The 25,399-nt window shown below is 38.8% G+C and overlaps 1 protein-coding gene across 5 annotated transcripts in view; it reads left to right on the forward strand.

The window, feature by feature from the left end:
• The window catches only part of METTL25 (methyltransferase like 25), a 156,969-nt gene extending 137,143 nt beyond the window's left edge, over positions 1 to 19,826 (forward strand). For 2 of the 5 annotated variants that reach the window (XR_006709505.1, XR_006709504.1), the window contains 3 exons: positions 11,211 to 11,317; positions 12,587 to 12,675; positions 18,293 to 19,826. The gene's annotated coding sequence lies outside the window, so the exon portion shown is untranslated. The remainder of the gene's footprint in view (positions 1 to 11,210; positions 11,318 to 12,586; positions 12,676 to 18,292) is intronic. The other 3 variants (XR_006709506.1, XR_006709507.1, XR_006709508.1) reach the window with 2 other exon arrangements.
• The last annotated feature ends 5,573 nt before the right edge of the window (positions 19,827 to 25,399 follow it).

Genomic DNA, 25,399 nt, shown 5'->3' on the forward strand with positions numbered 1-25,399 from the left:
ATATATATATAAATGTATATATTAATACATATATACATAATAAGAATTGACCAAAAATCAAATCAGAAACTTTTTTTCCAAAGGAAAAAAAAGAAGAGGGTAGAAAGAAAAATAAAAGAGAAGGAAAGAAAAGAGAAGAGAGAGGAAGAAAAAAAAAGAGCAACAGACTAATATACTAAACCACAGGACAGTTGTCTGTTGGTGCCTGGGACCTGTGGCTGTGTTGGTCTGGAAGGAGAGGCCCTCTGGTTCTTATAGTGTCAGTCCTGCTCTACTAGATAAGCAGTTGCCAGGCATGGAGGGGCAGGGTTTGGTGTAAGTAGGTCCCACCTCCACTGGGGGCTGCTATCTTGTTTGCAGACTCTCCACCATGTTGGTGATAGGGAGATATATGGGGACATCTCAGTCTCTTCTCCCTGGACCAAGTGTCTCAGACTATGCTGTTCAGGCAGCCTTTACAGAGTAGCACAAGCAGTTAGCTTGCCTTGCTCCACAGTCTCCCACGCCTCCTAGGCACTGAGCTAGAATTCAAAACCTGACGTCTTAAAGGATCCTGAACCACATGGACCCAGTTCTGGGGTAGCACCACTCTACGCTGCTGATATGGCTGGCACCTGTAGGGTCTTTTATCCTTGGGAAGCAATATACCCTTTACCCACAGTACTCAAGGAAGGGGACTGTTCTCTTCCAGTGCGCCCCTGAGATCACCATGAGCCCCAGGGCTGGCTCCCCTCCCCACCAGGTGTGTGCCTACCGCCACCCCCAGTTTGGAGAAAATCACACTTTTTTGAAAACTCTGACCTTTAGTGGGCACCTGGGTGGCTCAGTTAGTTAAGTGTCTGACTTCGGTTCAAGTCATGATCTCACATTTTGTGAATTCAAACCCTACATTGGGCTGTCAGTGCAGAGCCTGCTTCAGATCCTCTGTCCCCTTCTCTCTTTTCCCCTCCCCCACTCATTCTTTCTCTGTCTCTCTCTCTTTCTCTCTCCAAAATAAATAAGCATTTAAAAAATGAAAGAAAGGAAAGGAAAGAAAAAAAGAGAAGAGAAAAAAGAAAAGACTCCGATCTTCCACTGCTAAGGCTGTTTACAAAGTAGAGACTGGCACTCTCCATATTTCTCATTCCCCAGTCCATGGTCCAGAGAGGTTTTTCTCTGATCTTAACAAAATACCACAATCTACAGCTTTCCTTTCTCTCCCTTTTGTCTCTCTACAGAAGGGGATCCCTCCCCTGTGTGCCCACGATATTTTACCTCTCCCAGTTTGCATACATGTACCTCTGTCCCACCAAGCTGTCTCCACAGGCCACCAAGCTGTCTCCATCTACCTGTGGAGATTTTTCTGTCACTCCACAAATGGATTTCCTGGGTTTGGAACACTCAGTATTCTGATCTCAATACAGCTGTGTTTGAGGGACGAGGGAAATCCCAGTCCCCGTACTTCTCCGCCATCTTAATTCCTCAGTCTAATATTTCTTTTTTTTATTTTGGAGACAGAGCCACAGAGGAAGGATAGACAGAGAGGAGAGAAAGAATCACAAGCAGGCTCCACACTATCAGTGCAGAGCCAGATGCAGAGCTCAAACTTACAAACCATGAGATCATGACCTGAGCCTAAATCAAGAGTTGGACGCTCAACTGACTGAGTCACCCAGAGAAGGGGTTTTATAAAGACATCTTTTATAAATAACTTCGAAAATTCCAAAGCAAAATTTCAAAAGTAGTCAACCATACAGATGTCTACACATCATAATGTTAAGGCATAACATTCCAAAAGCTGGTGAGCACAGAACAATGCATAAGACTTCAACATAAGAGGTACATGATGTATTTCTTAGTTACCAATACTTCTGTTTCTGGACACTGGAGTGATAAAAATTGGGAGTCCACTCCAATGGCATACTTCCTTGTCCAAGGATTAGTTTCCAGTTACAGATAATATATGGGAAGCAAAGATTAAGCAGGAAATGTCCCACATCACTTATTTTTCTCAAGTAAACTGAGTTTAGAGCTTACTACTCAAAAATACAATCCATGGACCAACGGCATCAACATCACCTGGCAGCTTGTTAAAATGCAGGACCTCAGTCCCTATCCCAAACCTACTCAATTAGAATGGGTATTTTAAGGAGATTCCCAGGTGTTTCACATTTGAGAAGTCAGTCTTAAAATGGTTCTTCTGGGATGGTTTTATGCCCAAGAATATGGAAGACCCTGCCAGGCTTTGTTAGTGTCTGCTGCATTCCATTCCCGGGTTGGGGAGCATGCAAATCCTAAGGGTATGCAACAGCTTCACCCTAAATGGACCAACATCTTGGCTTATGCTCAAAAAGTCTGTATCTAAGAAGGTTAGATCCCCCCTTCTTCAGTCACTGCCAAGGAATAAATGCAAGGGAAACCAGAATCTCACAAACCCCCTCTACCTTCAGTTGACATTCTTTATTTAACAGGCATTACTCCAAGAGGGCTTGTTAATAAATTTTGGGTTTGAATGGCGGGTTTTTTTTCCAACCATTTCTCACAATTGACTATGGCAATATTTTTTAATTATAATGTAAAGGATTTAATGTGGAAGTAAATTTTAATAATGTGAAAATGTTCTGTATTATCTAGATATCTCCCAGAAAACTCTAACTTCTAAAAAATATATATAGCAATTATGAACAACTTTTCAAAAGGCCTTCATATCTTTTGGTGGACTTTCTACACCATATGCTGTGCTTCTCCTGTTTATCTCTGATTATGGTATCTTTTCACCCATGAGATCTTTTCATATTAATAAAGATAGCAAACCACCTGGCATTGGAATTTGCACAGAATTTATGAAGAAAGTCAAGATACAGTAAATCTATCGAGGCAAACAAGTCAGGTTCTTGGGCTGAAGTTCAAATCTCCTTAACATACAAGCTGTCATTTTTACAAATCCATGAAAAATGAGTGAGGAATTTGGCCCTTGAATAATTTGGTCATGCCATGTAAAGCTCTTTACATTTTCTTTTTTTGTTAAAAAAAAAAAAGTGAAGAAATACATTTAAATTACTTATATTCCCACTAGCAAGTAGTTATTTTCGGTTGGTCCAAATGCATGCATTGTTTGTATTTGCCTTAACAGTCAACATAGCCTTCTGTATTTTGCCTCTTTTACTTAATATTATATAGGAAACATTTTCCCATGACTCTACACTGCCTTCAAATGAGCATTTTAATGACTTCATAAAAGTCCATCCTAATGAGATATATTCTGTTTACCCATTATTTTATTGTTAGACCTTTAGGTTGTTTCTAACTTCTTGAATAGTCTCAGCCTATATATTTTTACATAAACTACAAGGAAATGTAGGCAATCTACTAATGACTTGACAGAAATCAATTGAGATAACAAGTCTTCTATATAAATGTGCCAATAAACTTAATTCAAACATACGCTCCAAAAATGCCCAAATGGCCAGTCACAAAATGTAAAAATAAATGCAAAGAACTTTTTTATATACTCCATATGATTATAAAAAATAACCTATAATTTAATCTTTGTTGAAAACTTTTTCTATGCCCCCAAAAAACAATTCTAATCTAGTAAATGCTAACAGCATATAGTTTAACTGAAAGTATGACTAGACACAGAAGGCCAACTTAAACAGATGTCATAATCAAAAAAATATTTACCCCACTTACATGTATTAGTTAATAGATGTCAAAATGGCCAGCTTGACAGGAAGAGAAGAATGGGGCCACTTCAGTTATAGATTTCATTGAATCTCCCCAGAAGTTCCATTTTTATTGGCCTCATATTCAGTCCAAAGGTGTTGCATAAGCCCCTTCCTGGCAAGCAGGAATACATCATCAATTTCTTTGACAGTTTTGAAAGTCTACTATTCAAATTGCTCTTTCACCATCCCAGTCTCCATGGAAGGTTCCAATATGTTAACATAATTCCAGACTCACTATTCTCAAATGTGCTGGCATCTGAGCAGCTCTCTGTGAAGGAGTCTTCTTGAGTGGCCAGATCTGTTTAAAAAATTTTTGGAGGTGACTCCAACATTATATTTCTCTTACACACGTACATACCATTCATACAGAGTGTCCTTGGCAACTACTCAATTTTTAAAAGGTTTTTTAAACTCCAAAACGACATGATGGGTTATAATAATAATGCCAAGTAAATATTTATTGAGTGCCTGTGTCACACTAGGTGCTGTTCTAAGCACTTTATTAACTTATTCAGTCCTCACAATAATCCTAAGAGGAAGGGACTATATTATTTCTGCTGCTTTACTAAAGACGAAATTCAGAAACAGAGGTCAAGCCACTTGCTCCATGTAGGAGGAGGCAGGAAGAAAGCCATGGTATGGTGAAGTCAGGATTCAAATCCAGGCATTCTGGCTTGTGACTCTAACCTCTTAATCACTGCAGCTACTGTCTTACCGTTTGATCACTTGAGGGTCTTCTGTGTTGGTCTTCCATTTTTTCATTTCCTCTTGAGTAGAGTAAGATATTGGTGGATGCATAACCCTGTAGACCTCAAGCAATTGATGATCTTTTGGTTGCTCTGCCTCTCAGTGGGTAGGTATCATAGTCTGCCAATCAGATGGAACTCTTTTTGTAAATGGCTAGCATAATATATGGGGTTTTTTCTTAGAAAATGTTCAGTATTAAAGTGAAGGAAAATAGGTGTGCAACTAAAATTATATGTAAGGTAATTTTGAATTTTCTATCTGAAATAATAATAGATAATTCCTTTATGTTTTATACTGGAAAATTAAAGCTGAGAGTTCAATTCACTTTCCCCAAAATTATCTAGCTAAAACTCGGAGATGCTAAAATATAAAATAAATGACAATTATGGACAATATTCACTCAGTGGCATGTCTAGAACAAGAGACAAGGCCCTTCTCAAACACCTCTCTTCTCATACATAACTAACAGCTACTTCTTCATCAGTGACCACCCTCAGCCCACTTTAATGATCCTGCCCCCAATTTAAAAAAAAAAAAAAAGCAAAACCAGTAATTGAATTTCCCTAGCTTTTTTACAACCTCCAATTCAAAACTGGACCCCATGGGGGCGCCTGGGTGGCGCAGTCGGTTAAACGTCCGACTTCAGCCAGGTCACGATCTCGCAGTCCGGGAGTTCGAGCCCCGCGTCGGGCTCTGGGCTGATGGCTCAGAGCCTAGAGCCTGTTTCCGATTCTGTGTCTCCCTCTCTCTGCCCCTCCCCCGTTCATGCTCTGTCTCTCTCTCTGTCCCAAAAATAAATAAAACGTTGAAAAAAAAAATTTTCAAAACTGGACCCCATGGTTTTCAATCCTGTCTATAACCATACAATACAGGCCTAAATCCTATAAGAAACTCCTAAAAACTCTACAGAGTCAACCTACAATTCCTCTGGAGTGCATTCCTTGGCTGCAGTAAGTGAAATAAATCTAACTTGGACTACGGGGTTTTTTTCCTATGCTCTTTGGTTGATGGGCTGTAACAGTTGTCTAGACCATCTGACTAGATGAAAGGTGGTGCTAAGGTACACTGAAGAGTAATATTTGGGAGAAAACTGACAATTCCATTTTGAATATATTGAGTATAGAGTAATTTGAGAAGTTCAGGCAGTGTTAAAGAAGCATTGGTCTGTAAGGGTCTGTAGAGAACAAAGAGAAGCATGAATATAAGAAGTCATCAACATATAGATGGAAATTAAAGCTAGGACATGGATGAGACTACTCAGTGCAAAAAGCACAGGGAGAAAAACATGGGGAAGCTAGGACTGAGTTTTAATGACTCCAGTATGAAGATTCTATAAAGAATGAGCAACAAAGGAGGCTAAGAAAGCATATTCAGAGATAAATAAGACGAAGAATATATCATCACATGAACCACAGAAGATATTTCAGGGCCTATGGAGTGACCAATGGCTGAATTTTGAGAGATCAAGTTAAAAGAGAATGGAAAAATTCCCTTTGGAGTTCATTGATATTTTTTGTGAGAGATTTTTCAGCATTTTGATGGGAGGACAAGCCAGATTAAATGAACGAGGAGTAAGTGTGAGGTAAGCAAAGTGAAAAAAGAAAGGTCTTCCCGAAGTAGGGGCAGTGTGGTAGTGCTATATATAGTAGTTAAAAGAATGGATTCTAGAGAGAGACTGAGTTCAAATTCTAGTTGTGTCCCTCACTAGCTGTGACCTTGGTTAGGGTGCTTAACTGATTTGTGCCTCATTTTTTTTCATCTGTCAACTGGGGGAAAAACAGTAACTGACCACTTGGGGTTGTGAGAAGGAATAGATCAATTAATAGAGATCTTTATAAATAGTACCCTTTCAGTAAGGATTAGCAATAATTATTTCAAAAACATGAGACAGCATGACTCCATAGGGGCCTGAAAGTAGATCAATGTGAATGGTGAGTATGGAGATAAGACCAAAGAGGGTGACAGGATCCTAGATATAGAAGACCTTGAATGCCAGGCTAAAGGGGTACATTTCCTCTCACGGCATAAGGATTCATTGAGGGAGTTTAAGAAGAGAGTGATGTGATGATATTTCTATTTTAGAAAAATCACTCTGGTTATAGACTAGAGGATGGACTGAAGTAGAACCAGGCTAAAGGCTGGGACAGCAGTTAGGAGCCCATTTCAGAAACCTAAATGAAAACCGATAATGCCTGAATTAAGGCAGAAAGTAGAAATGGAATAGAAAATAATAATAATTCAATGAGGTAAAATTATCATGACTTGGTTACTCATTGTGTATTTTAGGTGAGGGAGAGAATGAAGTCTAGGATACTCACCCTTTACCTACCCCCAGATTTCTAGTTTGGGGGGCTAGCTGAGTAGTACACCCATTTACTAGGGAAGAAAGTCTAGGGTTGCCTGAGAATTAAGATGATTATTATTCAATTCTGGATATGCTGTCTGTGCAACACCCAAAGGATACATATAGCCAATATACAATCTAGAACCCATAGGAAAGTTAGAGCTCAAGATCCATACATGGTTGTCTAAGTTGAGCATTCCAGTGGTTACTGAGGAAGAATATCTAGAGAGAGAAGAGTACTGGTGGGGAAAAATTTATTCAGAGAATTTATCTAGGAAAATAACATCAATTGACAATAGATAAATGTTAATAAGCTTAGGGGAAGGTGGTATATGGTGAAAAAGATGATGGCATAGGGTAGTTGGTTTTCTCTAAAGAAGGATTTCCAGAAGGCCCCAATAGAAAACCACAGCAATGGTGGGAGAATGAGTGGGAAGGAGAAAGAACACAGCAGTATAGATGTAAGAGCATGATGGGACTAGCTGATTGGAGGTACATGTGTCTTGTCCAGGTGACAAGGTGAAGGCATGTAGTTCCAAGTTTTTGGCAATTCAAACAAAGGCCAAAAGAGGCCTCTGATGGTGACTTTCTGTGTATGCTAATTACCTCATGTCAAGTGAGCTGTACTCACATTTCACGACCCATCTCAAATGTCACTTTCTTTGGAGCTCTTCCCCCAAGTGACCTTAGCAGGCTTAATTTTTCCTTCCTCTAAGTTTCCACAGTATATTAGCATACCTGTATCATTGTAAATAAAACATTCCCACTCTACAGTGGAATTCAAAGACATGTAAATTATTTCCCCAAGGTGACCCAGGCTTCCTGACCCCCAAGATCAGTACTGTTTCATTATATCCCTGCTCCCTTTCTCCAGGGACAGGGAGGAATCTCATGACTATAAACTTTTAGCCACTACAAGGGTTTATTCATTTAGTTAAGAAGTGTATAAAGGCTGTGTTGGATAAATAAGGTTTGCTTTAGATCCTATGTTCTGATTGCCCAGTAGAGGTCTTATGCCAGGATAGCCCAATGCAGACCGGAATCTGACAGATTTGGATACTGGCTTGTCATTCTAACTCAAAGGCAAGACCCTGGTTATGAGAATATAATGGATATAGGCAGGATGTTAAAAAAAAAAAAAAAAAAAAAAGCAGTAGGAGAATGATTAGACTCAAAAAAAAATTTTTAAATAAGTAAATAACATTGGGCCTTGAATTAGAAAGCCTGTTCTGTTCTTGGTTTTGGCACAAGGTATATGACCCTGTGCAAGTCACTTCACCTCTCCAGGTCTGTTTCCTTATTTATGTTATGAGTTAGAGTTGATGATTTCTAAGATATCTTTTAAGTGGCCCTGTCACCATAGTCACAGCTAGGTGACTGGGTGGACTGGGTGGACTGCCCCAGCCTGCTGGCAGAGCTGGCAGAAACCCCAGTAAACAGCATCATGGATCATTCCAGAACAAGCTGTGCTGTGAAGCAGGTCTGCCAGTAGCCTGGCTTTCCCAGGTGAGCTGCACTCAACAGCAGAGCCTACTCAGTCTTAAAAGGACTAGGACAGTTACCCTACCTTTGATTTTCTGTGGGATCCCTTAAGGAGATCTCAGTATCTACAGGAACATTAGATTATCAATTACCTCACAGGGAGGATATGACATGAGCAGGAGTGAAGACAGAGAGACTTTGCAGAGTAGACTTCAATGCCCTTTGCCAACCTTTTACATTTCCTACAAATCACCCACAATGCTTCTCCTGCCCTTCTTCCCACAGTCTCATTTAAAGAGATCCTTTCTAGGGGTGCCTGAGTGATTCAGTCAGTTGGGTATCTGACTTTGGCTCAGGTCATGATCTCACAGCTTGTGAGCTCAAGCCTTGCATCAGGCTCTGTGCTGACAGCTCAGAGCCTGGAAGCTGTGTCTTCCACTCTTTCTCTCTGCCCCTCCCCTGCTCACTCTCTGTCTCTCTCTGTCTCTCAAAAATGAATAAACGTTGAAAAAAAATTTAAAGAGATCTGTTCTAGGGGCGCCTGGGTGGCTCATTTGGTTAAACAACCGACTTCAGCTCAGGTCATGATCTCGTGAGTTCTCATGATCTTCATGGGTTCGAGCCCCATGTCCGGCTCCATGCTGACAGCTCAGAGCCTGGAGCCTGCTTTTGATTCTGTGTCTCCTCCTCTCTCTGCCTCTCCCCTGTTTGTGCTCTGTCTCTAAAATAAATAAAGATTAAAAAATAAAAAAAAAATAGAGATATTTTCTAAAATAAAAATAAAAATAATAAAAAATAAAGAGATCCTTTCTTTTTCTAAGGGTAGTTCTTTTCTCTGTGCCCATAAGTCCAGACCCACTGTTCTACTCCAGAACAAGGGCAAATACCTAAAACAATAAAATGTATGTTTGAGAAGAGGAAAACAAGGACAACTACCACTAGACTCTGTGTCTTGTATCAATATCATCACCCTCCCCTTCCTTGCCTTTATATTACAAAGTTTGAGGTTAAGATCCTCGTTGATGGGAAGCCACAACTCCATGTCTCCACTTTATGCCTTCATTTATTACCAACTCACAGCAGCCAGAGGCCTCTCCACCATCCCAGCAACTGGCCAGTGCCTAGCTGGCATCCATATCATCAGATCCAAAGGACTCTTTTTTTTTTTTTTTTTTGACATTTATTTATCTTTGAGAGACAGAGACAGACAGAGCACAAGCGGGAGGGGCAGAGAGAGAAGGAGACACAGAATCTGAAGCAGGCTCTAAGTTCTGACCAAACTGTCAGCACAGAGCCAGACACAGGGCTCAAACCCATGAACCGTGAGATCGTGACCTGAGCCAGAGTCAGTTGCCCAACTGACTAAGCCACCAAGTTACCCCATCAAAGGATTCTTTCTTGACCATGCTATGGTATCTGCCATTTTGGAAAACTACCACCTTTATTTAAACTTTCTTAAACTACAGATGTCATTCAACCTGACATTTTTTTTTACTCATCACCCCATATCTTCAGCCAAAGGGGTGAGACTGGGCAGCCGTATTTTATATCAAAGACCACAGGTGATAGGAGTGGGGGTACACACCTGGTCAAGGCAGCTTAGATCCCTGATGTGATCTGGCTCAAAAAGAAGAGTCAGACCTATCAGATTCTCTTTTTCTCAGGAATGTGAAATAAAAAACACTTTGGCATTTTGGCATAGGAGCTAATAGGTCATGATGTATAAAGAGATTCTGGAGGCAATGTTTGACCACGTGAGGCCAAAATTATAAGAGTTAGAAACTATGAATGAGCAGAGGAAAAGATCCTGAGAGAGAGGAGATAAAGCCAATACAGAGAGTAATGAGCTGTAAGATTCAGGGAGGTGGAGGGAACTTCTGACCTCCAAGACCTTCCTTCCTGGAAACCAACAGCTTCTCTAGAGTTTTCTCCTTCCACTATTTATTCTCTCCCCCATTCTTTGAAGACTATTCTCTATTTGTTCTTTAAGTATTAGGGGTTTTTTGTTGTTGTTGTTTTCCCTTTGAGGACTCTGACTTTGGACCTTTTTCAATCTACACACTTTCAAAGAAACATGGTCATGGCTTCCAAAACTGCCTGTATCTGGTGATGCTCACTCAGATCTTAATTTCTAGGCTAGCTCTCTCTCCTGAATCTCTCTCCCGAGCTTTTGGCCACGTTTATCCAACTGCCTAATGGACATTGCCGTTCCCCACCTCAAAATCAACACATCTAAAATTAAAACTTTCCTGTCAAACCCACTTTTCCTCTGATACTGCTTTTCAGTGAAGGAAACTTGCAGCTGAAAACCAAAATCACCCTAGACTTCTCTCTCCTTCCAATCAATTTGGACATTAAGTCATTTTCATGCATCCTCTTCTACTTCTCTTCACTGCTTCTCCTCTCCAGTCCCACTGCTACTAAGTTCAGGGCCTCATAACTGCCCTCCTGGTTTTCTTGGTGTTAAACTCCTACCCCTGCCTGTAACTCTTCTGTGGCCTTCCCATTGTATTAGAGGAAAATCCAAACTCTTTAGCATGGCATCAAAATCTTCCATGATGTTTTCCTGGCTACTTCATCAATATAATATTCTGCCAAACTCCATCCAACCACAGTTTCAAGGTATCCGGACTTTTTGTGACTCCAACAACATCTCAAGTGTTGCCTCTGTCTGGACTCTTCTCTCACCGATCCCTCTTCCAGGAAGGCTAACATCCCTTTCTCTTCCAGTCAACATTTTCCTAAGTCATCCTTCAATATTTATGATCCTGCCTCCACATATAAATCACTATCTTTTCTTATTATGTCCCAACTATACTCTGACCAGATGTATATGACTTTATGACATTTACTTTTAAAATGTTTGTATTCCTCTACTTAATCTGGAGGGGCAGAAAATATATCATTTTTACTGTTTGTCCTATGCCTAGCAGTGAACACGTTCAGAAGATGCTGTGGAGGAAAGGGAGGAAATGAATACACTGATCCTCCATGGGATAAAACTGGCCTATCCTCTGACAGAAAAGACTAATGCCAGGTAAGTGAAGTCATGAAATTTTATGGTCATAATTAAAAATGCCTACCAAACAAGGAAAAAACAAAAACCTCTCCTACACCGAGCAAGAAAGTGCACCATCCTATTCTTCAGAAAGTGTAATGTCACCTCAAGTAATTGGAAGCAGAAACCTCTCAAAGGTTCCCATAATGATAACTAAGAAAAATGCAGCATTTTCCCAGATTAAACAGAAGCCCTCAAAAATATAAAGATTTGGGGGACGTCTGGGTGGCTCAGTCAGTTAATTAAGCACCAACTTCAGCTCAGGTCATGATCTTGCAGTTTGTGAGTTCTAGCCCCAAGTCAGGCTCTGTGCCTACAGCTCAGAGCCTAGGATTCTGTGCCTCCCTCTTTCCCTGCCCCTCCTCTGCTCACGCTCTCTCTCAAAAATAAATAAACATTTAAAAAAATATACATATAAAGATTTTACGTCTACATTCCTATCCTTGAGAATATCAAGGATATGAGGCTGGAAATTGCTCCATTTAGACCCTGATAAGATGAAAATGGAGCCCATCACAGGGAATGGTCCCAGTACCCTGGCAGAAAGAGGCAGGAAACACTCTGTCACAGCTGAGAACTGTGCTAAAGAGTCAATTAGTCCCTAATTAGCTAAGCAGCCCCTGATGCTGCCCGGCTTGAGAAAATGCTTGAGGACAGTTTAAATAGGAATGTCTCTTAGTAACAATCTCTGTTTAAGATGTAATAAATGACTCATTCAATCCAGGATGGGAGAGGACCTGGCTGCTCTAGACTGGGGTCCCCTGGGCTATGAGTCTAGTCTCAGGTGTCTCTACCCTTTGCCCATTCTGTCTCAGTGCCACCTACCTGTCTAGGACTGAAGGAAACTGGCTAAAACTTGGGAGGCACACTAAGACAGCCTGGGGAGGACACACTGTAGAAGGCACAGGAAATAGGGAGGGGTCCTTGCAAAAAGGGCTCCATTGGCCAAGGGCTCAGCACTTGACAGCTTCTGGGGGGAAAAGGACCTGAGAGAAAGAACTTTTGCCTGTCAAATAGACACACAAGCTGAATATTCCAATCAAGAGTGGGAAGCTGTTTTGGCTTCTACATTGTGAAAATGATTGTCTTCCTTGACACATCCTAAGGGAGAAAAGGGTAGGCAATGCATAATTCTTCCCTTGGCTGTTCTGTCCCAGGGCTCCAGGCAGAGTTGAGCTGGATGCTTGCTCACATTTCCTGTGTGAAATAGTCTCTTCACATTCTAGTTCCTGCTTTCTTATTCTCCAGGTTTCCTCAGAGAATAATGTGTGTGTCAATTCCTGTGGGAAACATTTGCTGATATTCTGCCCACACCTCCACCGCCACCCAAGTGAAGGGTAAGAACATCATCTAGGTCACTCCCATGTATGCTCATTGGAGCACACAGATTGTAAATTGCAATGCCTGCTCCATTATCTGCCTAGTACAACCTAAGTTCCTCAAAGGGAGGAACCATGTGATATACCTTTGAATCTCCAGATTCTGACCTGGAGCATTGTCTAATCTCACATGTTTAATAAAGGTTTATTGAACCTTTCTTAATAAGGTGAAATAGTATATAATATTATGTTATATTACACTTTTATATAATATAAGATGAAATAAGGCAGGACAGGTAATACAGCAATATTCTAAACTGAAGCAATAAAGACACTTTAAATGGGAGACAACCCAAGTAATAGGTCTGTGAAATAGAAATACAGAAGGCAAATCTGCACCATTTCTGTGCCATGGAGCACTTTGCCAGTCTGGAAATGTCTTTGGGCCCCTTCTCAAGCATTCTCTTTTAAAGATGTAGTAAGATACATAATATGACAAAGGAAACCAATTGAGATCATTACTGAAAGAACTTTTTAAAATTGTAATTTAGTAATATGTGTTTATTAACTCATAGAATAACAAGGTCAAGTGGAAGTTCTAAAAACTATAATTTTTAAGTAACAATAAATGTCAACAATGATGAGGTTTTTGGGGTGATAGTGGGGTTTGTGGGGCGAGCCGAAGGCCAAGAAAGAATTCTTAAAGAAGTATTTGGTGCAAAAAGGTGATTTTATTGAAGCACAGGGACGGACCTATGGGCATGCCCCAGGACCATGAAGAGACACTGGTTATATACTATGGAGCTGGGGGAGGTGAAGTCCTGGGTGAGTTTCCAGTGAGATTTTCATATGCTAAAGACTCACAGGATATTGGAGGCCTACCTACTGTCAAGCTAGGGTTGTTTTTCCCTCTAGCAAAACATTAGCACTAAGGACAGTAGGGAGTTCCTGGAGAAATATTTTACTCTGCCAGCCTCAAGTATATGTCAGTGGACTGCAGGTTATAAGGAAATTTAGTTCTATCTGCCATTTCCTTCTGGCTTTGTTTCCCACATCACTATGGAGGGGAGACTTAAGTCTTGCAGGACTACGATTTCTATCAGTTAGCCATTTGTTTTTCCCCTTTCCTTTGTTCTTAGGCAGCCAGGAGTGCCAGAGGAATATCACACATAGCCCACCTGGGGTGGGGGGGGAGGGGGCGGTTTGCAGACTGTCAACTTTCCTTATGCTCCCTCATCAAACAATATTTGAAGATATCAGCCATAACAGCAATGTGACATGAAAATATCTGTACCTTCTATTGGCAAGAGGTGCAGATACTGCAGTACCCCTGAGGTTTGTTGTCCACATTTGTGGGAACACTGAATTTCAGTTAATGATGAGTGAAAATAAAGAAATACATTTTCTCCAAGAGGCAAGATCATGGATGCCCTGAATTCATGGATTCCGTGAGTTCAATAAACCCCCTGTCTGTGGAACACAGGAAAACAGAACACCTAAAGTAACAACCAAGAATACCAATTCTTTCATCTCAAATCAGTGCAGGCCTCTACCTACACTATATAGTACACAGCTGTTTCAGAGGTGCTTAGGCTTATGAAGGATATGAATATCCACTTTACATAAAATGTAACAGTTTATAAGGCTTACTATAAAACTACAGTAATAACAGCAGGGTGGTATTTGTTTAAAGATACTTATATAGATGAATGATGCAGACCTAGTGAGTTCAGAAATCGACCCACACCTGTTCAGTCAGTTGACTTTTGACAAAGGGGCCAAAGCAATTCAATGGGTTTAAATACTTTTTTCAACAAGCATTGCAAACAATTGGATATCAAAAAAGCTTAACCCTCACCACATATCACATATAAGAAGTTACTTGAAATGGATCTTTGACCTGAATGTAAAAGAAAAACACACAAAAAGAAAACATAGGAAAAAATATTTGTGATCTTTTGTTAAGGAAAGATTTCTTAGGTATGAAAAACTGGAACCATAGTGAAAATTTTACAAACTGGACTTCATAAAATTTAAAATGTCTTCTCTTCAAAAGACACTATTAGGAAATGAAAAGATAGGACACAGATTGGTAAAACAAGCAAAATTTGCAAAGCTCCTACCTGATAAAGAGCTCGTATGCAGAGTACATAAATAATTACACAAAAAGCTTAGTAGATAGAAAGGCAAAAGATTTGAACACCTATTTCACCAAGGAAGATGTGCAAATGGCAATGTCCGTATGTAAAAATACTCAACATCATTAATCATCAAGAAAATATTAATTAGGGGCGCCTGGGTGGCGCAGTCGGTTAAGCGTCCGACTTCAGCCAGGTCACGATCTCGCGGTCCGGGAGTTCGAGCCCCACGTCGGGCTCTGGGCTGATGGCTCAGAGCCTGGAGCCTGTTTCCGATTCTGTGTCTCCCTCTCTCTCTGTCCCTCCCCCGTTCATGCGCTGTCTCTCTGTGTCCCAAAAATAAATAAACGTTGAAAAAAAAATTAAAAAAAAAAAAAAGAAAATATTAATTAAAAGCACAAGGAGATACCACTATACAAACATTCAAATGATTAAATTAAAAGGGTTGATAATACTGTTAGAGACCACGTACAACAACTAGAGCTCTAAAAATTGTTCATACAAAGGCAAATGATACAGTTATTTTGGAGAACAGTTTGGTAGTTTTTTATAAAGTTAAACATACACTTCCCATATGACCCAACAATTCCATTCATAGGTATTTACCCAAGAGAAATGAAAACATATGTCCACACAGCAAATGTTAATAGTTGCTTCATTCATGTAGCTGAATGTCTATCACCAGCAGAATGGATACAAATATTATGATATATTCATACAATGGGATACTTAACAACAAGCAGTGAATTACACATGCATGCAACAACATGGATGAACTTCAAAAGCATTACACTGAGTGACTAAGTGAAATATGCCAGACACGATAGACTGCATTCTGTATGGTTCCATTTACATGATATTCTAGAAAAGACAAAACTATAGAAACAGAAATGGATTGATCACTTCTTGCCAATGGGCTGTGGGTAAAAGAAAGGGATGGTCTACAAAGAGGTATAAGGGAACTTTCTGGGGTGCTGAAAATATCCCACATGTTAATTTGGGTAGTGAATACACAATTTCTATGTTTGTCAAATTCAGTAAACAGTATACTTATAAAGGGTGGATATTGCTGCATGTAAACTGTATGTCAATAAAACTTGACTTTAAAAAAATTCTAAAGTTTTATCAGAGAGAAATTATAAATGATATTTTGTGACTAGAGCTACATTGTCCTTTCAGAGAATTCAGTTTTAGGATTTTCCCCCCAAATGAAAGGCATTTGTGCATACTTTACAGACAGGAACAGATGCATTGGCTCACTATCTTATTGAGTTTGTACGCTATTTGGAAACTGAATTGCTTTGACAAATTACTTGCTAGGCAAGAAAAGCATTAAGGGATTATTTGTCCACCATGATTTCAAATTTTTCCCTAATGATAAAATCACTTGAAATAAAAGAGGGCAGCCAAAGTAGTTTTACTCAGGGAGATATTGTTTCATACATAGACATGTACAAAAGAGTATAAGCAAGAAAAGGAAATATACTCTAATTTTGAAATTTTTAAACTTACTTTAAATGTTATGATAATAGCAAACAATTTTAATGCTAAATAGCACATATTTCAGATTTCCTTATAAGTGCTTCTCAACTTAAAGACTTGAAATCACATGTGAATGTGGGTGTTTAAACTTCACTTTACAAATTGAATCTTTACCTCTCAGACCACTTTAATACCCATTTTAATGCTGTTTGAGGATTCTGTTAGATTGTATCACTGTTTTTACTTGTTTGTGTGCTCTAATGTTTTCCTGCTGTGCTATAGAACATTTTGCTTTAGTAGGATTCTATGTATTTCAAGAATTTCTTTGTAAGTGATGTGCCTTTCAAAAAAAGCAAGGAGAAGCTTCAAAATCTTCATAAAAACAATGTCCTTCATTTACTTGTTGATAGAACATTAACATTATCTGCCTTATCCAAAGTAATTTATTTTCATTCACAGTTCATAGAATGTAGAACCACCACTTATTTTAAATGAGTTTGTATGTAACCGTCAAATTAAATGAGTTAATTTTTACCTTTGGGCCTTTTCAACGTATCGTCATAATAATAGTTGTTTTAATGAATGGCGATAATTTACTTTATATTTTTATTCAGTTTTTTTTGCCAGAAAGACCAAACTAACTTCAAATATTTTTCATTTTTTCCAAAGATATGCTTGATCTCCAAGTAAGTATTTATTCTATTTACAGGAGGTCTATTCTTTCATATAACTAGATCTGCTGCAAATACAGGAACCACTAGCCACATGGCATTATTTAAATTAGTTAAAATGAAATAAAACTAAAATTTTCAGTTTCTTGGTCACACTAGACAAATTTCACGTGGTCAGTAGCCATATGTGGTCTGTGGCTATCCTGCGGGAGATCACAGATATGCAATATTTCCATCACTACTATTCTACTGGACAGAGCTGATCCAAATCGAAGTCAGGAAACTTTTTCCTTAAAGGCCCAAATAGTAAATATTTTAGAATTTATGGGCCAACAAGCAAAACTGAGGTTGCTATTTAGGTACTTAAATAAACATTTGAAAAATAGATCCATTTAAAGATAGAAGGAAAAAACAAGCATTCTTAACTTGATGGCTACACAAAGCAGGCAACAGGCTGTATATCTTTCAGTCCTTGATTCATTAACCACATCTTTATCGAGCACATCCATGTTTTAAGCAAAGCTAAATATAAAGCAAAGCATAGTGAAGAAAACCTAGTTCCAGCTTCAGAACATAATAGGAAAGGCACTATAACAAAAATTGCACAATTAATCAATTATTATAATATAACAAATAAAATGATAGAGATAAACAGGGTGTTATAAAAGGAAGTAACAGAAGAACCTAAAGCCGTGTGAAAGATTGACTAACTCTAAAAATTATACATTATCTGCAACTAATATTATTTTGTAATATATGGCATCTACTCTTTATTGTAGACTTTCTAGGTGACCCATGTGAGAAAGATGCTATAAAAATTGATAAATCTAGGTAATATTTCTAAGTGGATTTATGTTTAAATATATAGCATTCCTATGTACCATCTGTTTTATATATGTGAAGTAATAGCACATCTAAAAATTATATTTGCTAAAATAACACTCATTGATGTTTGGTGTTTTATTTTCCTTTACTAGAATCTTTTATAAGAATAAAAATGTATCAGTGAAATGCTTCCTTGTAACTGGAAAACCTGGCCACAAGTTAACTCCTAAAATGGCCCCAATATCCTATTAATTGCTTATACCAAAATTCAAATTGAACCCTTCACTAAACAATACAATGCGATGCACGTAAAACTAGGCCACTTCAACAGCTTTTTTAGAACGTACCATTTTTTTCATTTATGAGAACTCAGCCTGCAAATCACGAAACCACAACAAAATAAAAATATATACTATACTCTCTTCCTATATAATGTCAATGTTCCTGAAGATCATTTTGGTTTTCTGAGCCCTTTATTGCACTTTGCAGTTCATCCAAATGTGGCCTCTTTTATTGTAGTGTCAAGAACATGATATAAATCTAAATACTTCACCACCGAACATGTGAGAGACCTGAGAAAGCAGAAGCCATTCTAGACGCCACGTGCCTTGACTGACAAATAGACCAAGCTGAAGTAGTTTAGAGATCACATCATGTGACATATATCTGCTTTGTTTCGATAAATAAACCTAGAACTGTTAAAATATGGCCGATTACACATTGAGATGAGGGTGAAATAAAGAGAATGGAATATTTTCTGAGGTCATAACATTCAGTATTAATTCTACAATTTCACTATAATTAACGGGCCCAGGAGCAAATCCTTCTGCTGATCAGGTTTGAGTTGCTCTTTTACGGTGACAAATGAAGCACACCAAGAAAGTAAAATTTGACATTTCCTTCATGGCTTCTTAGAACAATGCATGTTGGAATGAAGCAGAAAATAGTGGAGTTTAAAGACAAATTAAAAAAAGAAAAAGAGAAACAGTGACTGAATCCATCAAGACAAGATTCCACTTTTGAATGTCTACGTGCAGCTCGGCTCTCCCACTACCTCTGCATAATTTTCAGCAGGGAGCTGCTACTGTTATTCTTTAATGCAACCCTGTATATAAATTAAAGATTCTGGCTCCCTCAAGGCAAATATCCTGAATTCATCTTTACTGAAAGAGGGAAAAAAATGTCATACCTTCTTAATCCAGAAGATTGAAGGTCCCACACAGGAATCAGTTCTTAATGTCATCTGGGATGGAGTCATATTGACAACTAGCAGACATTTTCCTCATGGAGCATGGGACTTCTTCTGAGCACCCAGTGGCCAATCCATAGATGAGCTCATCCTGCGTCTCTTCCATCTGAGATCCCTTCTGTCTGTGGGAAGGAGCCCCGTGCTCTTTACTCACACAGTACCATCACCACTGAACCTGGGGGTACTCCTCTGATGGTTTCCATTTGCTGGAACATTTGACACAGGAGTTGGCGCTTGTACAGAGGTGGAAGGGGGGCAGGGTTGGCTGCTGGGGTCATAGGAGGTGGTGAGGTGGGAGTAATTAGCTGCCTTGAATCTACACCTGTCTTTGTTTCTGTATAGAACCTGTATCAGTTGGATCAGTGTGTCCTGATTCTTGAGATCTCAACCATATCAAAATGTCACTTGGCCCAAGTCCAGACTCTGCACTTGCATTTCAAATGTTCCACCGTAACCATCTATCACTGAGACTCCTCACATTTCCTTTTGATTACTCTAGCCCAGAAGAAAGCTAAAACATTTTCTGGGATCTCTTTTTCCCAGCGGGAGCTCTCTGCTTCATTCGAGAACAGTTCTCAAACCCTAACCTAAATGATGGCCAACCATTGCCAGCGTATTTCGAAAGTGGTTCTCCTTTCTCTGGAATTTTTGTTTGTGCTATTTCCTTACTTTCTGATATCATTAAAAATATGTGTTTTGTAGTTTATTTGCCTTTTTGTGGTTTTGCAGTCAATGTGTTGGCTTGCCATGACCTACTACATCTTGCCTGAAAGCAGACCTATTAAATTTATTTTTACATGCTGACATGTTTAATCTACCTCATTAATGCTTCTGTTCTATACAGCAAAAGAGAAGCCTATCACAATGTTGTCTCTCTGGTGAAGGGACAGAAATGAGTATAAAGTCGTGCTTTACAGAATTTGGAAACAAAGTATAATCATTTTCACTGGTATATATTTGAAGATACCACAAAAAGACACAAAACTGTTTTTAAAAAATTAAAAGCAGACAAAAAGCAAAGTTGAACGTTGTCCAGTAGTGATGACCTATCTGTTTTAATCCAAGAGTGACAAATTCCTAAAGTTTAAATATATTTCTTATTACATATTCATACATTTTATTAAGATATTTATTTTATTAATAAAATATTTAGGAATCTTTCTGCCCTCACTTGTGTCCTTTGAAGCTTTGAGCAGCAGGACTGTTCACTGAGGAAAAGATTGGAGTGTGTTACCTGTTTCCACGCACCCCCCCACACGTCCACCTCACATGCACACACCACCCACATACGTAGACAAGTGGCACTTAATTGCATGTGAAGTTTGTCACCCTTCCCTCTTCTGTTGGGTGCTTTAGGGGAACAGGTCAATACTCTCACCTATTGTTTTGTGATTTTTTAAATGACCTTTTTATTTTGGAATAATTTTCCATTTACAAAAAAAAGTTGCAAAAATAGAGTTCCCATATACTTATCACCCAGTTCCCTCTAATGGTAACATGTCACATTCCCATGGTGCATTTGTCCAAACCAAGAAGCCAACATTGGTACATTACTATTAACTCCAGGCTTTATTCATATTTCAATAGTTTTCCACTAATGTATGTTTTCTGTTTTAGGATTGAGTCCAGGATACTGCCTTCTATTTAGTGTTTTGTGATTTTGTTTCAACCGATGTTTTGTAAAGTTCCACATTTAAGAATTCAATGTCTTGGAGCACCTGGGTGGCTCCCTCGGTTAAGCGTCCGACTTCAGCTCAGGTCATGATCTCGCGGTCCATGAGTTTGAGCCCCGCGTCGGGCTCTGGGCTGATGGCTCAGAGCCTGGAGCCTGCTTCCGATTCTGTGTCTCCCTCTCTCTGCCCCTCCCCCGTTCATGCTCTGTCTCTCTGTCTCAAAAATAAATAAACGTTAAAAAAAAAAAAAATTAAAAAAAAAAAAAAAGAATTCAATGTCCTGTTTGTGCTTATATACAATTACTGAATTTTCATCTGAAAATTGTTTTCGGGTGCAAAAGTGCCGTGTTTTTCACACTCCAAACTCCTAGGCAGGCCTCTGAAGACAACTTGTCCTTTATTTATGACACTATATATTAAACTAACTGAAAATCTTCAAAATAATGCTTACTTTGTGCAGAGTCCGTGAACTCCAACCAGAACACATAAAAGTCAAATTTGAGCAATAAATTTTGATTGATTCTGAAGTACCATTTAAGGCACTATTTTCTGAATAGATTTTCATGGAAAATATTTTTAAATATCGTTTTATAAAAAATTATTTCCTATAGGATCTGAAAGGTCTTTAGGTAGATTTTTAGGAAAATGTCTGAACACTTTAAATACTATTTCAGATTGCCAGAATGACAAATTGTTTAATTATTTTTTTACAGTGATTTATCACTCAAGTTTCAGTACTCTGATCATTATTTTTTTCACTTCAACTAAACAACTGGCATTTTTCTGTTTTGTTCTTCTTGTTGTGTACTCTGAAGCACTTTCAAATTAAAAAAAAAAAAAAAAGAGGTTTTTATCTAGGGGCCATTAGTGAATGTGCATAAGCCATTATATTGAGTGAAATAAGCATTGTGTGATTGAAGATTAAATAAGGGAATGGATTATGGTTCCATTAAAGACACAAAGATATTCCTGGAAAAACTATGAAAATATGCTTTTCCATTAAGGAAAAACACTTATCAGCAGGGCCAGTCTGGGTAGAGATTGCCTACTATAATAGAAAGCAGATATTTCTTATACATGAGGAGGGCATTAGGCTTGAGCATAGTGTAACTGTCAGGTAGGACTTCAATTTCTGAAAGTTAAACTTGTAACTCACATCAGCCACAGATGACTAAAGCTGACACCAGTTCAAGGGGGCAGCCATGATTCTCCTTAAAGGTGGAAACGTTTGGAATTAAGACGATTTAGCCTAAAGAGAAAATGACTTAAGTAAGGGTCACGCATTTATGGCTTGAAGTTTTATTTTGTTTGGCCCAGACAGTGTGTTTGTTTATTTGTTTTAATGTCAATGGGGCATTCCCTCTCTGGCTGAACACAGTCCCCACCACCCATGATGGTTTTCTTGCCCTGTGGCTACCAGTTACCATCACAGTTTACACAATGTTCCTATGAGAAAATGACTCTGTTTCCACGGTGTTATTCAAAGTAGAAAAAGGAACTGTGTTTGAGGAGCCAGTGTTCTCCTTGCATTGATGTTTTTAATTGGCCCTGAGGATATTTGACCTCATGACCCTGGTAGAAAGGTTCCATAATATTCATCTGAAGGTAGTGGGCATTCCCCTGATTTTGAAGTTGTAATTAAGATTGGAGTCCAAACATACTATTTTTTACCTTTATCTCTTGCAGAAATGGCTTAGTGTTTTTAAGCCCAGACTCTGCAGCTGGACTGCATCAGTTCATATCCCCACTCTGCTGTTTATAATTATGTGTCCTCAGGCAAGCACTTAACTATGCCTCAGTTTCCTCAACTGTAAAAGGAGGGTAAATATAGGTCCTGCACACAGAGTTGTTGTAAGGCTTCCATGGGTCGACGCGTGGGAAACACTGAAAATAGATCTTGATACATAGAACGTGCCACCGGAGTGTTAGCTATTGTAGTTGTTACTCATTTTCTGACTGTGCTCATGTAGAATATATTTTACGTTGGTCACATAACCTCCTAATTTCTAAGTGACCGATAAAAAGAAACTCATCACGGTGTCTGGCCCTCCCCCACACTTTGTGCCTCCATGTGGCAGCACCAGCTCCAGGGTGTTGCATATTAAAGGAGGTAAATAACAACGGTGAATAAAATACATTCAGAAATGACAGGGACCTTAGAGATCATCTAGTCCAGGAGTTGGCAAACTTTTTCTGGAAGGGGACAGATTGAAAACATTTTGGCTTTGTGGCCATATGGCTTCTGTGGCAGCTACTCGACCCAGCTGTTGCAGCACAAAAGCAGCTATAGATGATATGGAATGAATGGGCATGGCTACATTCCAATAAGACTTTTGGTGGACACTCAAATTTGAATTGTATATAATTTTTACATATCATGAAATATTATACTTCTTTTGATTTTTTTTTTTCAACCATTTAAAAATGTGAAAACCATTCTTAGCTCACAGGCCATAAAAAACAGGTGGACTGCTGAACTTGGCTGACCCTTGGTCTAGCCCAAAGCTTACAAACCCCAGTGCTTTCACCTGGGAATTCCACTGGGGGATTTTTTTGTTGAGAAGTAAAGCTACCTGAGCCCAACTCCAAACCCACTAAATAAAAATCTCTGGGTGGTGGGCAATGGAATCTTTGCTGTGAACATGTTCGAGGAACCACACTTTGACAAACTACCCAAGGCCTTCACGTGAATATGGAGAGACTTCATGGCCCTCTTCAAAGATTTAGAAATGATTTATGAAGGTTGAGTATTACAAGTACCACACTGCAAAACTGAATGGGATCCCTTGTGGCTTAAATTTTTTAAATTTATTCTTTATATTCTTTTATCCTTATTTTCAAATTCTCCTGCCAACAAAGGTCATTATTTTCTTTTACTATGTTGTAAGGATGTGGTGGCACCTTGAAATTACCCTAAAATAACTGCCCATTTGAGAAATCTCATTTTGTGTTTTGTCACAAGAACATGTGCATATTTTTTGACACATTCTTTGTGGTAACAAAAATAAAATGAAATAAAATCTGGATGCACCTGGGTGGCTCACTCAGTTGAGTGTTTGACTCTTGATTTCAGCTCAGGTCATGATCTCATGGTTGGTGAAATGGAGCCCTATGTCACGTTCTGCACTGACAGCACAGAGCCTACTTGGGCTTCTCTCTCTCCCTCTCTCTCTGCTCCTCCCCCACTCAGTCTCTAAATAAATAAATAAATAAAATAATAAATAAGTAAATATCTGAAAACAAATGGCCTGGTGAATGAATTCTGGTGCATGCTTACTTTAAATATTATGCCTGTACTTCCCTGGAGGAAGGATGTCTATTACTTACCAATAACATCCAAAAAAAGGGCAGAGGAATATATATAATATAATTCCATTTTCATTAACAAAGGAAATATTCTGGCATTTGATGACATTGGTTACCTCAGACAGTTAAGACTGGAGGGGGAAGTGGAGGATGAAAGACTATTTAACTTTTTCTTTAAATACATCTTTATTGTTTGACTTTTTATAGGAATGGTTTTAAAATAGAAAAAGTTTAAAGTGTAAATTAGAAAAAAATCTCTAATAACCTTCATAGTCTGTTTGGGACAAGAATCCATTTCCCTGATAAGAAAAGGAGGTCTGCTTTCTGAGACTCACCAACTCCAGCCAAGTGGAGAAAATTTAATTTATAATGTGAATCTGCCTGCAAAATCACACAATTATTGTTTCTTCCCAACTCAAGTCAGCAGTTGAAGAGAATCTTTGAAGTGGAACTCTGTTATATAAACCTCATTGAAAGTCAGGTAGAACCCTGACATTGAGTGAGCCCCTGCTTTACTCAACAAGTCGGAAAGAGGCAGGCTATTCTGCTTTTCTGGTCCTTATTTTCAATACACAGAGAATAATTTCAATAGCCTAATGGTTTTCTCCATTACAGAAAGTTTTTTAGAAAAGTAATCCATCGAAATAGTTGCTAATTACACAGCTCCCCTTAGACTTCCGCTTTGCAATAGTGTTTTCTCAACAACAGATTTCTTAAGAATTATGGAGAGCATGTTACCAAATGTTCACCTAAATTATTCCGTTTCATTGTGGCACAACTGTCATTTCCATGTAATTACATTCGAGCGTTAGGTAACTGATGCTTTCTTAAGTAAAGAGAGGAAAATAGATGAATCTAATAGCTCTATGAAGAAGTTCAAAATTAAATACACTCAAGTTCAAAGTGAAAATTTCAAGACAAAAAGGGAAACTTCATTCTCTAATTGCAATTTATCCATTTGTGCACACAGCGTTGAGTGTCTACATGTCAGGACCTGCGCTAGTAAGTGTGTATGTGCTATCACCTGAAGACAGCGGCTCGTCTTTTTACTCATTTAGGAAAAGGAAGCTCTGAGAAGCTGCGTAACATGCAGTCACACACTGGTAAATGCACAGAGAATTAATGCAGGTCTATGTGTGTATGTAACAAACATTGTTGTAGCACAGTTGCCAGTCACTGTTTACGTTATGAATATTAATGTATCGAATCTTCATAATAACTCCAGAGGGGGGGGACTTTTGACCATACAGTTTCTAGGTGAGTCCATTCAGAGGAAGGTTACTCAAATGACAGAGCTGGACTTGAAACCCATGCAGTCAGACTCCAGAGGCCTGTTTTGACCCATCCCACTACATGGCCTTTTCTGTCCTAAAGGCTTTGTCGCCCCCTGCAATGGGC

The sequence above is a fragment of the Leopardus geoffroyi genome, chromosome B4 (genome assembly GCF_018350155.1).
Source record: "Leopardus geoffroyi isolate Oge1 chromosome B4, O.geoffroyi_Oge1_pat1.0, whole genome shotgun sequence".
NCBI lineage: Eukaryota > Metazoa > Chordata > Mammalia > Carnivora > Felidae > Leopardus > Leopardus geoffroyi.